Source organism: Rhinolophus sinicus, linkage group LG01 (assembly GCF_036562045.2).
Source record: "Rhinolophus sinicus isolate RSC01 linkage group LG01, ASM3656204v1, whole genome shotgun sequence".
In the NCBI taxonomy this organism is placed as follows: Eukaryota; Metazoa; Chordata; class Mammalia; order Chiroptera; family Rhinolophidae; genus Rhinolophus; species Rhinolophus sinicus.
This window is the reverse complement of record NC_133751.1, coordinates 52,573,653-52,587,121: the sequence shown is the minus strand read 5'-3', so window position 1 is coordinate 52,587,121 and position 13,469 is coordinate 52,573,653. Positions and strand designations below refer to the sequence as shown.

The 13,469-nt window shown below is 34.2% G+C and overlaps 1 protein-coding gene across 6 annotated transcripts in view; it reads right to left on the bottom strand.

The window, feature by feature from the left end:
* TP63 (tumor protein p63) overlaps positions 1–13,469 on the bottom strand; it is a 221,884-nt gene that overhangs the window by 30,795 nt on the left and 177,620 nt on the right. The gene's annotated exons all lie outside the window — the stretch shown is intronic.

The window sequence follows — 13,469 nt, the reverse complement described above, 5'->3', positions numbered from 1 at the left end:
TTAGAGCGGCATGTTTACCATTGACTACTATATACATGATATCTAGCAAACTTATTAGAGTGAATTCTATTTGTTAATCAAGCTACTAATAATATTTTTCTACTTTAAATAAAATGCAATGTTTACAAAAGGTTTCACATATATCAAAACACATATATAGCATTATTTCCTGTTATTTTCTCTTTAGGATGAAGAAACTGGATCTCAGAGGGGTTTAAATGATTAGTACCATGAGCAGCTTCATAGAATACCAGAAACTAAATGGAAAAACAATATTCACATGAATTGAGCGATAGTAAACAGATTCTAATTAATCCTGCTCTTACAATGTTCTAGAGAGACTCATAGGAATTAGGGTTTATGGATACTTTTTTCTTTCCTTTCTTTCCTTCCTTCTTTCCTTCCTTCTTTCCTTCCTTCTTTCCTTCCTTCCTTCCTTCCTTCCTTCCTTCCTTCCTTCCTTCCTTCCTTTCTAAGATGGAATGTCTGGCAGAGAGTGAGACAATTTTATCCAAGGTCAACCAGCTAGACAACAACAAAGCAATACTTCCCCAAACTGCCAAACTTATCTTCTAATGTCATAGCCTAAGAGAATGTGAGATCTGGAAGCAGCCATTTGGTCCCATGCTCTCATGAGAAAAAGGACTGGCCTAATGTACACAGCAAATTATGGCAGCAAAAGGTTCAAGATGGAGATATTTTTACTCACAAGTGAGTGAAACTTTCTCCTTCCCACACTTCCTTCTGCAGGGAGAGGAAGTTCAATGGTTGGTTGGTCAGTTGCATAATTGGCAAAATAGTATGGAGAAAGCATGAGATGTAGGTCCAAATAGAAAAAAGAAAACCAAAGTGCTACCCCGTGTTGCTTTCCCTTCCCACCTCTGAACCAGTATAGAAAAATCTTCCTTCTAATCCTTATACTATATTAAACCTTAGCACGCTTGTTCTCTGGGTCAGTGTCCCATCACTTCATTCCTACTCATTCTGATGCTGGAGTGAAATCACCCAGACACTAGAATCACCAGCCAAGAATGGGTACCTAGTAACACTTACCCAAACAAAGGTAAACACACACACACAGGTTTCAATCATAAGTTGGCAGCAACATCCTTCCAGGGGAAAGACACGAGGAACAGGCAACAGAGTGGCAAAGAGAATTATTATTGATATGTTCCAACCCAACTCTGACTAAAAGCAAATATCCTACCAAAAAGTACATTTAAAAATAAAAGCTTGATCTTTTCCTTTTGAAATATAATATGGATTTAAATAATCTTTCTTTGTATCCCAAGTATTTCAGCATATGAAGTTTTCAGTTAAAAATTTCTCAATACTGAATTATATTGGGTAATCTGCTCTCCATGCCCACAGGTCAAGGATTAAATGCAGCAAAAGGGTTTTTGATAGCTTGAAAAACTAGAAGTATGCCAAGAAAATCAACCACAAAAATATAATTTTATTTTGGAAGCATTGATTAAAAGAAATACCGATGGATATTCTTGCTCTAGTGTTTTTCACCAATGACTTTAAAAACAAAAGACATCGTCTTAGGATGTATTAAGAACTCACTTTTGTTGAGAACTTCAAGAAAATAAGATGTATTTTCAGTTACGAGCGATATACTCTAACCATGAGTTTCATAAGATGAACCTTAGGAAAGATGACTGAAAAATAAGTCTGTCAGCTAACACCTGAAGGCAAATAAAGCATCTATCCAAGTATGTAAAGATTGCAAACAAAAAAAAAAGAATGATAAGTGTTCAGAGGAAGGACAGTTAAAAGAAACATTCCATTTTAATAACTGATATACTATAAATCAAACGTGACAGACTAAAATATAAAAGTACTAAGAATAAATGTAGGCATCATCAGGTGTTAATCCTTGCTCATTCTCAGGAATGGGAGAATGGAATCTAAAATGAGCTTAAATAATGATAAATAATAATAGCTTCACCATTTTCTGTGTTCTGTTGTAATAAATTTAATCCTCATATAACCCTAAGAGGAAGGTATCGTAGGTATAAAATCTCTTATCTGAAACCCCTGAGGCTAGTTGTTTCAGAATCCAGAACTATTTAGATTTTAGAAAGGGAGTAAAGTTCATATCGTATATATTATAAGCAGCTCCAAGAGGATTTAGGGCAGTGTCCCATGACCAAACCTGAACATTTCTGCAAAATTCAAGAATATTCATATCATCTGGGAAATGACTATAAAGCTTCAAATTCAAGCTGGATTTCACCACCAAATAAGTTTGGCACAAACTTATGAAATTAAAACAAACCAACCCAACTTTTGGTTCTCAGAGCCCTTTGAATTTCAGGATTGCAAAAAACAGATAATGGATCGCTATTTTACCTATTTTATAGAAAAGAAAATTAAGGCATAGAAAGGACTTGCCTGAGGTCACAGAGAAGAGCTAGTTAACAACTAGTATATAAGTCCGGCCTTGGTCCTGTAACATCTCTCTAGTTCATGGCTCAGGGGTGCAATTTTTTTTTTTTTCATATTTTCCTAATTCCCAACAACATGGCTATTTTTTGAATCAACTTAAAAGGTATACAATCATGCCTGACATTAAAATGAAGGTCAAAACAGTCTACTTAATATCAATAATTCCTCTGTATTTATTTCTCAGTATAATAATGTTTGCTCATTTAATGGCAGGGAGAGGCAGCATATGATAGAACTGAAAAAAACCCTGGACTTGGAAGAAGCCACCCTGGACCCTAGTACCAACTGTCTGTCAGGACTTCTATTACGCTGGGGAATTCATGAATAAGGTCCTGCTCTTTCATGTGGGTTATTAAAGCCCTTTGTGTTCTGTCCCCATCTTTTTCATTCCTTCCCCTCCCACACCAAACACACATATACTTCTCACCCCATGTTCTACCTATACAACCTCTTAATGCCTCAAACATACAATATACTCATATCCATCACCCACAATTCAAGCATGCTATTCCCTGTCTGGAACATTCATGTTTTTCCTTTATTCTCCACACCATGCCAGGCCAATTTAGCTATCAGTCCTCAGCTAGGATTGATGTAGTACTATAGACCATATTTTCCAATTTTAGTGATGAAGGTTTCATACTGACTAAATCTAAATAGCTGACCAGAGTCAAGACACATTGTGATTATTGCTTCTGGTTAAACTACTGAGCCTGCCATTCAGTTACTAGAGAGACAGAAGTGATATGGCATGGTCAGTGCTTTACAAAGCCAAGCTTCTGCAACTGGAAAAAACAAAAATAAATAAAAATAAAGCCAAGCTTCATTGTTTGCTAGTTGGTTCTGTGATGATGTTTAAATTCAGTCTCCCTGGCCTCTCATGTATTTATAATTCCTTAGACATCCCCAATTCCTCATTCCCGACATAATAGCCATCATTTTCTTCACCCATTTTCCAGGCTTCTGAAACATCACAGAAAACAGGAATCTGATTTATCCCCAGATTTTTAAATACCCTGGTGATTCAAATCAGCTGAGACTGCAAATTGGAACCCATTTGTCTTTTTTTAATCTCTCTCTCTCTTTCTCTCTGAGACTTCCAACACTCACCTCTAAAATGTTTCCCAACATTGATCTGAGATTCTCTAAGTCTAAGGCCTAATTTCATCTTTTGGGTGTATACAAGTATGCTTTGTTTTGTTTTAACCAGCTTTAGGGTGTAATTTACTATACAGTACATCAATTTTTAAGGTACAAGTTAATGACTTTTGACAATTGTACACACTTATGTAACCATGATCATGATCATGGCACAGACTATTTCCTTCCCTACCTCTTGCCTTTCCCCTAATCCCCCCTCATAAAAATTATCTTATATCCTTCGCAATTAATCCTCTCTACGACCCTTTCCCAATCAGGTACCTGCTTTCTCTCACTGCACTTTTACCTTTTTTAGAATTTTATTAAAATGGAACAATACAATGGAATATTACACAACAGTAAAAAAAAGAATGAAATCTTGTCATTTGTGACAACATGGATGGATCTGGAAGGTTTTATGCTAAGTGAAATAAGCCAGGCAGAGAAAGACAGATACCATATGGTTTCACTTATATGTGGAATCTAAACAAATAAAACAAAAACATACTCATAGAAACAGAGAACAAAGTGATGGTTACGAGGAGGGTAGGGGCAAGGGAGTGGGTGAAAATGGGAAGGGGAATATTGTCAATAACATTGTGACAAGTTTACACGGTGATTACCAGAATTATTGGGGGATTCACTTTGTAAGGTATAAAAATATTGAATCACTATATTGTACAACTGAAACTAATATGACCAATAGAAGATTATATGCCAACTATACTTAAATAAAATAAAAAAATTAAAAATTGAAAATACAGCATATAACCTTATGTGCCGGGCTTCTTTTACTTAGCATAATGTTTTTGAGATGCATCCATGTTTTTGAATGCATCAGAATTCCATCTTATTATTTAGTGGAATTACTTTACTTAACAATTCACCAATTATTTACAGTTTGTATTTACTGTATTTACTGTGAATAAAACTATTGTGAACATTCATATCCAAATCTTAGTGAGGACATGTTTTCATTTTTCTGGATAAATGCTTAGCGATGTGATTGCTAGGTAAGTGTATGCTTAATTTTATAAGAAACTGCCAAACTCTTTTACAATAAAGCTGTGCTAGTTTACATTGCCACCAGCAATGTGTGAGGGTTTCACATCTTTGTCAGCACTCGGTATTGTCAGTTTTAATGTCATTCCAGCAGGGATGTAGTGGTTCTCCTTGTGGTTTAAAATAGCGTTTCCCTGATTAATGATGTTGAGCAACTTTTCATATACTTATTTTTCGTATATTTCATTTATAATTATACTTCCATATAATTAAAATTAAAATGTATATATTTATATGCATTTTATATTATTTCATATATTTATTTGCTGTTTTTTGAAGTGTGTGCAAATCTTTCATACTTTATATATTTTAATTTTTTAATTGGGCTGCATGTGTTCTTAATTTGAGTTGAAAAAGTTCTTTATTTATTCCGGATAGAAGTCCTTTATCTGATATAAGTTTTCAAAATACATATTTTCTCCCAGTCTGTAGCTTGCTTTTTTTTACTCCATTTTATGTGCTTTTCCAAAAACAGTTAATATTGAAAAATTATCAATATTTTGCCATTATGGTGCACTTTTTTTGTGTCCTAAGAAATGTTGGTCAAACCCAATGTTAGAGGGGTTTTCTAGTAGAAGAGTTATAATCTTAGCTCCTATTTAGTCCTATATCTATTTGTAGTCTCTTTTCCTTCCTCTTCTTCTTCTTCCTCTTCTCTCTCTTCTTCATTTTAATAGATATTCAGTTGTTCTAATACCATTGGTTGAAAAGATTATCATTATCAGTTCCCCCTGTTGATTTGCCTTGGAATCTTTTTTGAAAATTAATTGACCATATGTGTTTAAGTCTTTCTAAACACTCTCTTCTTTTCTATTGATCTATATGTCTATTTATACATTGGTATCACACTGTCTGGATTATTCTAACTTTATTATAGGAAGTCTTAAAATCAAGTAATATAAGTCCTCCATTTTTGTTTTTCTTTTTCAAAATTGATTTGGCTATTCTAGGTCCTTTGAATTTCTATTATTAAATTTACAAGCAGTTTGTCAATTCCTACAAAACTGCATGGTAGAGTTTTGAACGAGATAGTGTCAAATATATACGCATAGGTCATCTTGGGCAGAATTCATACCTTAGCAATATTATGTATTCTAATCCATGAACATGATATCTATCTCCATTTAAAGGACATCTTTACTTTCAGGAATATTCTGTATGCAAATATTGTACATCATTAACATTTTAGACTCTTTCCTATGCATAAAATCACACACGTGATGTGCACACATTGACACACACATGCACAGTTACACAAACTGGGGCATATAAAAATGTTTGGCATCTTTTTTCATTTAACATATCATGAGGTTGTTCAAATTTAAAAATATAATTGTAAGTGGTTGCAATTATAGTATTAAAAAAGGGATATATTGTTTAACCATGCCTTTCTTATATAGTATAAATTTTACTCCAGTTTAAAAATATTAAGTAAAACACTGCAGGGCACATTTTAGTACAAAAATCTTTACTACATAAATTAGTTTTAGCTGGATCCTTTGAAACTGGATAATTGAGTCAATGCATATTTTGGTGTTCTCTGAGAAAAGTCTGAGGTCAATTTGAATTTTCTTCTTTTAAATCAAATAAACCACTCATTTCTCCTCAGATCCTTGAAAAAATTTGTTTATTTTGTTTTAAAAAAAGTGAAAATGTTTCTAAATGTATTGTTTTTTCTTTTCTTGAAGTTACTTGGAAATTGTGAGCTCTTTCAACTTAAATGATTAAAGTCAACTCAATTTTTCTTCCTTTTATTTTTTTTAACACTTATAGTTTTGTTCCTTCTGCTTTCCTTAATTTCAGTACCATGTAAGTCTTACTTTCAACCCCCATTCTCTATCCATCATGCAGTTTATATACTCAGACCCTAATTGTTAGCATCTTTTTTTCTTTTATTTGCATTCTGGGAAACAGTCTCAAGTTTGTTTTCTGTATCATGTCTATGGTGCTCTCGAGTTAATTCGGTTCTATTCTACTACAAATATTTTTAATTATTCTATTGTATTTCAAGTGTCCTTCCTTATCTCCTCCATTTCCCTTTTTAACTTATCTGGTCATTTTTTCATCAGAGGCTGCTGATCTAGATTTATTATTACAACTTTATAGTGCTTATGCTTTATTGCTTTGTACTGAAGAATATTCTAAACATTTTTTCCAGTTGCTAGGATGCTTTTGTTTCATTTGGTTCATTAAAATGATGTTCCCTTATACTTAGATTTTTTTTTTAAAGAAAAATAGGCTCTTAATTTGCTTCAGTAGTTTTCTATGTATATAGCAAGATATAACCAGAACTGGTATTTGCATCCTTCATGTCTCTTTGACATTTTTTCCAATTCGGTTCCATGAGCCTTTAAAAGTAATGAAATTGCTACAGGATTCTGTCAATAGCTTGAGTGTCCAATTTAATTAGGCTTTTTTATTATGGAACTCAAAACATTTAAGTGGAACGTTAAGAGTGCCTATATTAGAATCTGCTAATCAGTTGCCATTGTAAAGGCAAAATTATACCTGTTTATCTCCCCATTTGTGCATCATTCAGTAATTATGGAATGCACGTTTACTGAACACATACTACATGGTGTCAAGTACTCTGTTCTGCACTCGGAGCAGAGAGAAATATGATTTTAAAAAAACCTTGAAATGCAGGATCTTATGTATCCTCTCTATAGGATAGTCCTTGAAACATAAAATAAAATGAAAGAAAAAGAATACTCAGTCCTTACCCCCAAGTTACTCACAGCTTAGAGGCAGAGTGAAAGACAAACAATACAAATATACAAGGTATAGCAGAGATATGTAATACATGCTATGGGTTATAGAGGATAAGACAATTAACCACTAGCTAATAAATTCAGTATTTATTGAGAGAGTATTTTATTCAAGGCTCTGTTTTACATTTGGAAATTCAGCAATGACAAAAGCCAAGTCCATGTTATAAAGGTGCTAACATTCTAGAATAAACAAATAAATATGATGTAAGATGGTAATACATGCTATAAAGAAAAGAAAATCAGAGTAAATTTAAAGGAGATAGAGAGCCAGGAGCCAAGAGTTAAGGAGGATATTATTTTACCTAGGGTTGTGAGAGAAGGATTTTTTTGATAAGTTAATATTTATAAAAGATCCGAAAGAAACATTGGAGTAAGCCATGCATACACCTGGGAAAATAATGTTCCAAGTCCTGGAGACAGTAAGTACTAAGGTCCTGGGGTGAGTATGTCTGTCATGGACTTCAGTGTTACCAGAGAACAGTGAGCAACAGCTACAGCGGTAAAGGATAAGATGAGCAATCAGAGAGAATATGGGGCCCAGTCATTCAAGGCCTTGTAGACCAGGGTTAAGGACTTTAGCTTTCCTTGGTGTGAGATAGGAAGCCACTGGAGAGGTTTAAGAAGGTGGCATGATCAAATTTGCATTTTAATAAGATTCTGGCTGTTATGTGAAGAACAGACTTTATGGGTCAAAGATGGAAGCAGGGAGACCAATAAAGGAGTGACTACAAATAATCCAAGTAAAAAATGAGAGTGGCTTAGGCCAGTAGTAAAGTTCATGAAAAGTAGTTGGTTTCTGGATATATTTTAACCATGTTTGCTGATGGATTGGTTGGAGACAAGAGAGAAAGGGAAAAGTACATGTATTCCACTAAAGTAGAAAAGTTTCCTGGAGGTAGTGATATTTAAAGTAGGCCTTAAATCACAAGTTATTCACCAGCCAGACGATGCACCCAAGAATGGGAGAAATGGAGAGCCAAGAGGTAGAAAACAGGCTTTCCATGAAGACAGACTATCATGAGTATAAGCAAAGAGATGCCAGCTATGGTTAAAATATAGATGGGCTGGGAGGAGGAGGAGGACTAGAGCAGAAAGCAGTGAGGCTGAGTTAGGAAGGCAGTTACCCGATTCTGAGGAGCCTTGTATGTTATGAGAGACAGGCAGGTGGACTCCACCAGCAGGCAAAGAAGAGTCACTGAGGATTGTAAAGCAAGGAAAAGACCTAATCAGTTCTATGTATTAAATAAAACAAAGCTGCTAGGAGCAAGACTGGAGAAAAGTAGGAGAAGAGAGACTTATCAGGAACTATTCAGGCAAGAAATGAGGAGGGCCTAACCGAGGGTGATAGAATGAATGAAAAGGTGGAGAGATGGAAGAAATGTTTTGAACTTACAAGTCAGTCTTCTAGTTTTCATCATGAAAGATGTGCAGGAAAGCACCAGATGAGACTAAGAACTATTATTCATTAGGACAAAAGATGCTTACACAAATAATACCAGTTATTTGCTTATCCATTTTCTAAAATTAAAGCATAATGAATGAGAGTTAGTTTTAACACAAGACTACCAATATTCAATAGCAAAATGAGACCTGGCTTAATCAATAGACTTTTAGACAAACAGAAAAAAGGAAAGATAATTAGTTTTAATTCTAAACAAAGAAAATAAAATAACATGAGGTAACACTGGAATTAACAGGCCAATTTTGTTGTGAAAGAGGAAAGAGATTAGTTCTCAGAGCCAAGAGCATTGAAAGGGACTCTTACCCAACACCACCAGTAAGCAACATTTACTAGACTAGAGGTCAAAAGACAGGATTTAAATTCTGCCTCTTCTCTTTATTCCCTTGGTTTTTATGTAGTCACTTACCTTCTCATAACACAAAATAGAAAAAAACAAAACAAAACAATATATCTTTTAGAATGGAGAGAAAAAAATTTAGGTAAGGGAAGCCTTAATCAACTGGAAAGACCAACATAAAAGCCATATATTATGATTATTACTGAAGCCTTATATTTCTAAGATTCTCCACCTAAAGTATTTAATACAGCATAAGTAATTTTGGAAGCATTGTGAAAACATTATTTCAACCTGGTCAGGAAGTGGCTGTTGCCAAATAATAATAGTCTGCTGAAATTTGAATATTAACCATTTACAATGAATCACACAGTTCATATTATCTGCTAGTAATCAGTTCTAAACCATTTTATTAGATTCATTTATTTAAAAAAATGAATGAATTTGGTTTATCTGTTTCTACGCATTTTTAAAATACACATTCATATATCCATAAGTACATGTAATATAACTTTGTGTCCTTAAAACTTACTTAAATTACACTGCTCAAAATTTAATCTTACTAATCTATTTCCACTTCCCACATTTCAAGATTTATCCATGTTCTTAAATATAGACGTATTTCGTTTATTTTAATAGTTAAAAGGGGAGAGGACATTGAGATAGAATGGAAAGAGACCTTTATCTGTAACATTCTATGTAAAGAAAAGATTTGAAGCAATGTGGAAAAAAATTTTTAACACTTTGATAGATACTAAGGTACCTAAATTTATATACTGTTTTTTGGTATGCTTGAAATATTTCCTAACTAAGAATTTTAATGAATAAATTTAGCGTGACCAACCCAACTTGTGAAAGTGTTGCAGACTTACGATGTTAGAAGACAAAGAATATAGAAATAAAATGTTAAAACCCAAAGGGAATATTATAGCATATCCTGTCCAAACCTTCTTCTCTTCTTAAATTTCAGATAAAAAACCTAGGCTTAGAGAATGAAATTGGTTCATTGATTCAACAAATATTTAGTGAGCACCTGCTTCTTGCCAGGCTCTATTCCTGTGTCAAAGGGAACTAGCAGTATCCTTTACCCTAAGGGAGTTGGTTTAAAGGAAACACTGACATTAAATTATTTCTAAAATTGTGATATGTGTTTTGAAAAACAAGCAGAGGGAGACACAGCAAAATGTGGGGCTCTACTTAGTGCAGAGAGTCAGGAGGGCATTCCTAAAAAAGAAAATTATTTCTAAAGGTAGTACAACTAAATCTAGGTAATGTGGGCATGAAGTCAGATTTCCTTTCTCCCTGAAAACTAATACTTTTACAGCTACATCATACTCCAGTGACTGAGTGTCCATAGAAAACCAAACTGATATTTTAAACCAAGGACTTGGTTCTATGTTTCTATTATTGAGTTACCTGTTTCAAGGCATTTTTAGTTCAAGATAACATTGCAAAGCTTTTCTTAGAAAGTTAAACCAGGAAAAGCATAGAGATCATTTGGTTCAGATACTTCAGTCACAGAGGAGGATTCCAAGCCCCAGAAAGGAGATGAGACTTGCTCAAACACACTCAGCGACAAGGATCATCTTGACCCACAGACCAATGTTCTTCCCCATGAAGTCTTCAAGCTCATAGTATGGAACCAAAATGGAACTGGTACTTTTGGTACCAGAGAGAATTTACGTAACTATACAATATGAGTACAAAAATAAATATAAAGCTCAGAAGTTATCTAAAAACTAAAATATCACCAATTTTCTACAGAATTACAAGGATATATTCCATTATGCTCTTTGACTCAATATCACATCCTTTTGAATTTGATAAATAAGCTCGTCTAGGAATCGAGATTTTCTTCCCTAAGTTATAACTATATTCTCAGAATGGAATCTTGAACACAAAACTAACATTAAATGCCCACCAATGGTTTTAAGAACTGGTTCTACTCCATCTGGTCCTAGGTTTGGTAAATCAGCAGTGGGTTGTACTAAGGCTTTTACATATTTAAGAAAGACAGCACATGGACTTGTGGCGCTTTAAAGTATGCAAATCTTAATGTGAAATTAGAAAATGAAACACTGTTATAGAGAAAAAAAAATTTAAAAAGCACATGTCAGAGATTTAAAATTACTTCTAAAGATGGAAGTAATTGACCTCGCAAAAGAAGTCACAGATATCTGATACTGAAGAATTTCAGGCAACTCACCTGATCTCCTGAAACCTTGAGTTAATCATTCAAAGGAAGAAAGTGAGGGAGCTTTATTAGTGATCTATGCTTCTTCTTTTTTTTTTTTTTTCAACTGAAGTTTATTGGGGTGTCTATGCTTCTTCTATTTTGAATATTGTATGATCTGGTGAAAATTTGTTAGAGAACCCAGTTACCAGGTTCAAAATGGCAAGGTAAACTCTTTAAAAAGAATGTGAAAAACAAAGTGTTGATATTCTTTCTGACTTTTTTTATCAGAAATATATAAACAGAGTAGGAATCAACATATGTACTCATGTCTATGTATGAGTATTCATAGTGTGTTTATTCCTAGGTAAGTACTTGCCTATGAACAAGAATGAAGAGCCAATTTTTTTGTTGGGCTTCAACCAAATTGCCTGGCTCAGTCTTAAACATCCACACGGACAAAGTATTTCTACAGTGGCATGGAACAGAAATGCTTCAAAACTAACACATGAACTCTTTCGTACCATACAATACCCCTGACAAAAAAGAAAAGCAAGTTTGCTTAAGTTTTGTTTTGTTTTGGGAGGGAGGAGAGGGAGTTTGGCATATTGAAGAGTGAGCTGTTCAAAGCCAAATATCATGTTCAAATAAAATAATTCCAGGGGATTTTGGAAAACAAGAGTAAATTCAACTCCTTTACTAATAATATGTTGCAAAGAGAAGGGGGTAAAAAAAAGCATTCCAGTAACTACAACCTCACCGTCACCACCTGCCTCAATAGACATACTATATTACACACTCTTGGCTGCCAGACTGGTAATTCAGTATCACAATGCACAGAGATGCCAGCTAATATCAGCACACACCTGCATAATTTTTCAACAGCTTCCTTTCCTAAATGTGCAACAAAGACCCTCCCTCGCTGTTCCATCAAAAAGAAAAACAAAAACACCTTGACTTGCTCAACCGTTCGCAGAATAAATGCCGTACTATATGCAAATCCCAAATCCAAGGCTACCTTGACCCACAAATCTCCAGGAATATTTCCATGATACAAATAACCCACCTCACTACTCACTCCATGGTCAAAGAAAGTAACTGTGTAGGGTAGTGTCAATCCATCCTTTTGCTACAATGCCAGCTTCCAGGTAAATCCACATCTGGTATGCTATCATGCTAAAAGGAAATGTTTTAAATTCTTTTCTAATGTAATACTATGCACATTTTGACCTATTGGCCATTAGCCCACAGAATTAACCTTAGCATATAAAACTAGATGGAGCTGTGGCCCACTAACACTTAGGGCAAATTACCTACACTGAGGATGGTGGGGTCTTAAAAGGAGAGTAAAACCTAAACCAAGGCTGAAATACATCAACAACATTTATGCCCTTCTGCATGAATGTGAGTTGATTCAAATAAAACAAAATAAAAATGAGATTTACAAGTAATCTAAAAGATAACCATCATTCATTAACAGGAAATGCTAGTTGCACTTCTAATTTGTTTCTTAATTTCAGACAGTTCAAAGAATCCAAGAGGTAGAAGGTGGGGTCTCTGTTATCCCCAAAACTCTAAAATATTTGACAAGGAAAAAAAAAGAAAAAAAAGAAAGGCAAGCCCAAAAGCTGATATAACTCCGTTCATCCCAGTTTAAGCAACCAAATTCAAAGCCTATTAATTGAGAAAGAGTATCCTAAAACATTCAGTGACTTATTTTTATTTTATTTTCTAAATTATATTTTTGGGAATTGCCAAATTTAAAAAAATCGTCCTTTTTTAAGGGCAAGAGGGTGATGAAATCAGTAACTGGAATTGGGAAGAAAGAAAATCATACAAAACAGATGGAGTATTTATTCAGAGAGGACAAACTAACGTTCTGGCAACTGACTTGGTAGGAGGGAACTAATGGGGGAAGAAATGAGATACTTCAAAATAAAAATATAAGTGCCAAAACAATTTTTGATCAAGAGGCTTTGGAAAATTAACTATAAATACCCAATTCATTAAAAAAGCAAAAAGAGTCTTAGCTAGAAATAGCTAGACAGAGCTTCAGTGTAATCTGCTTGACAT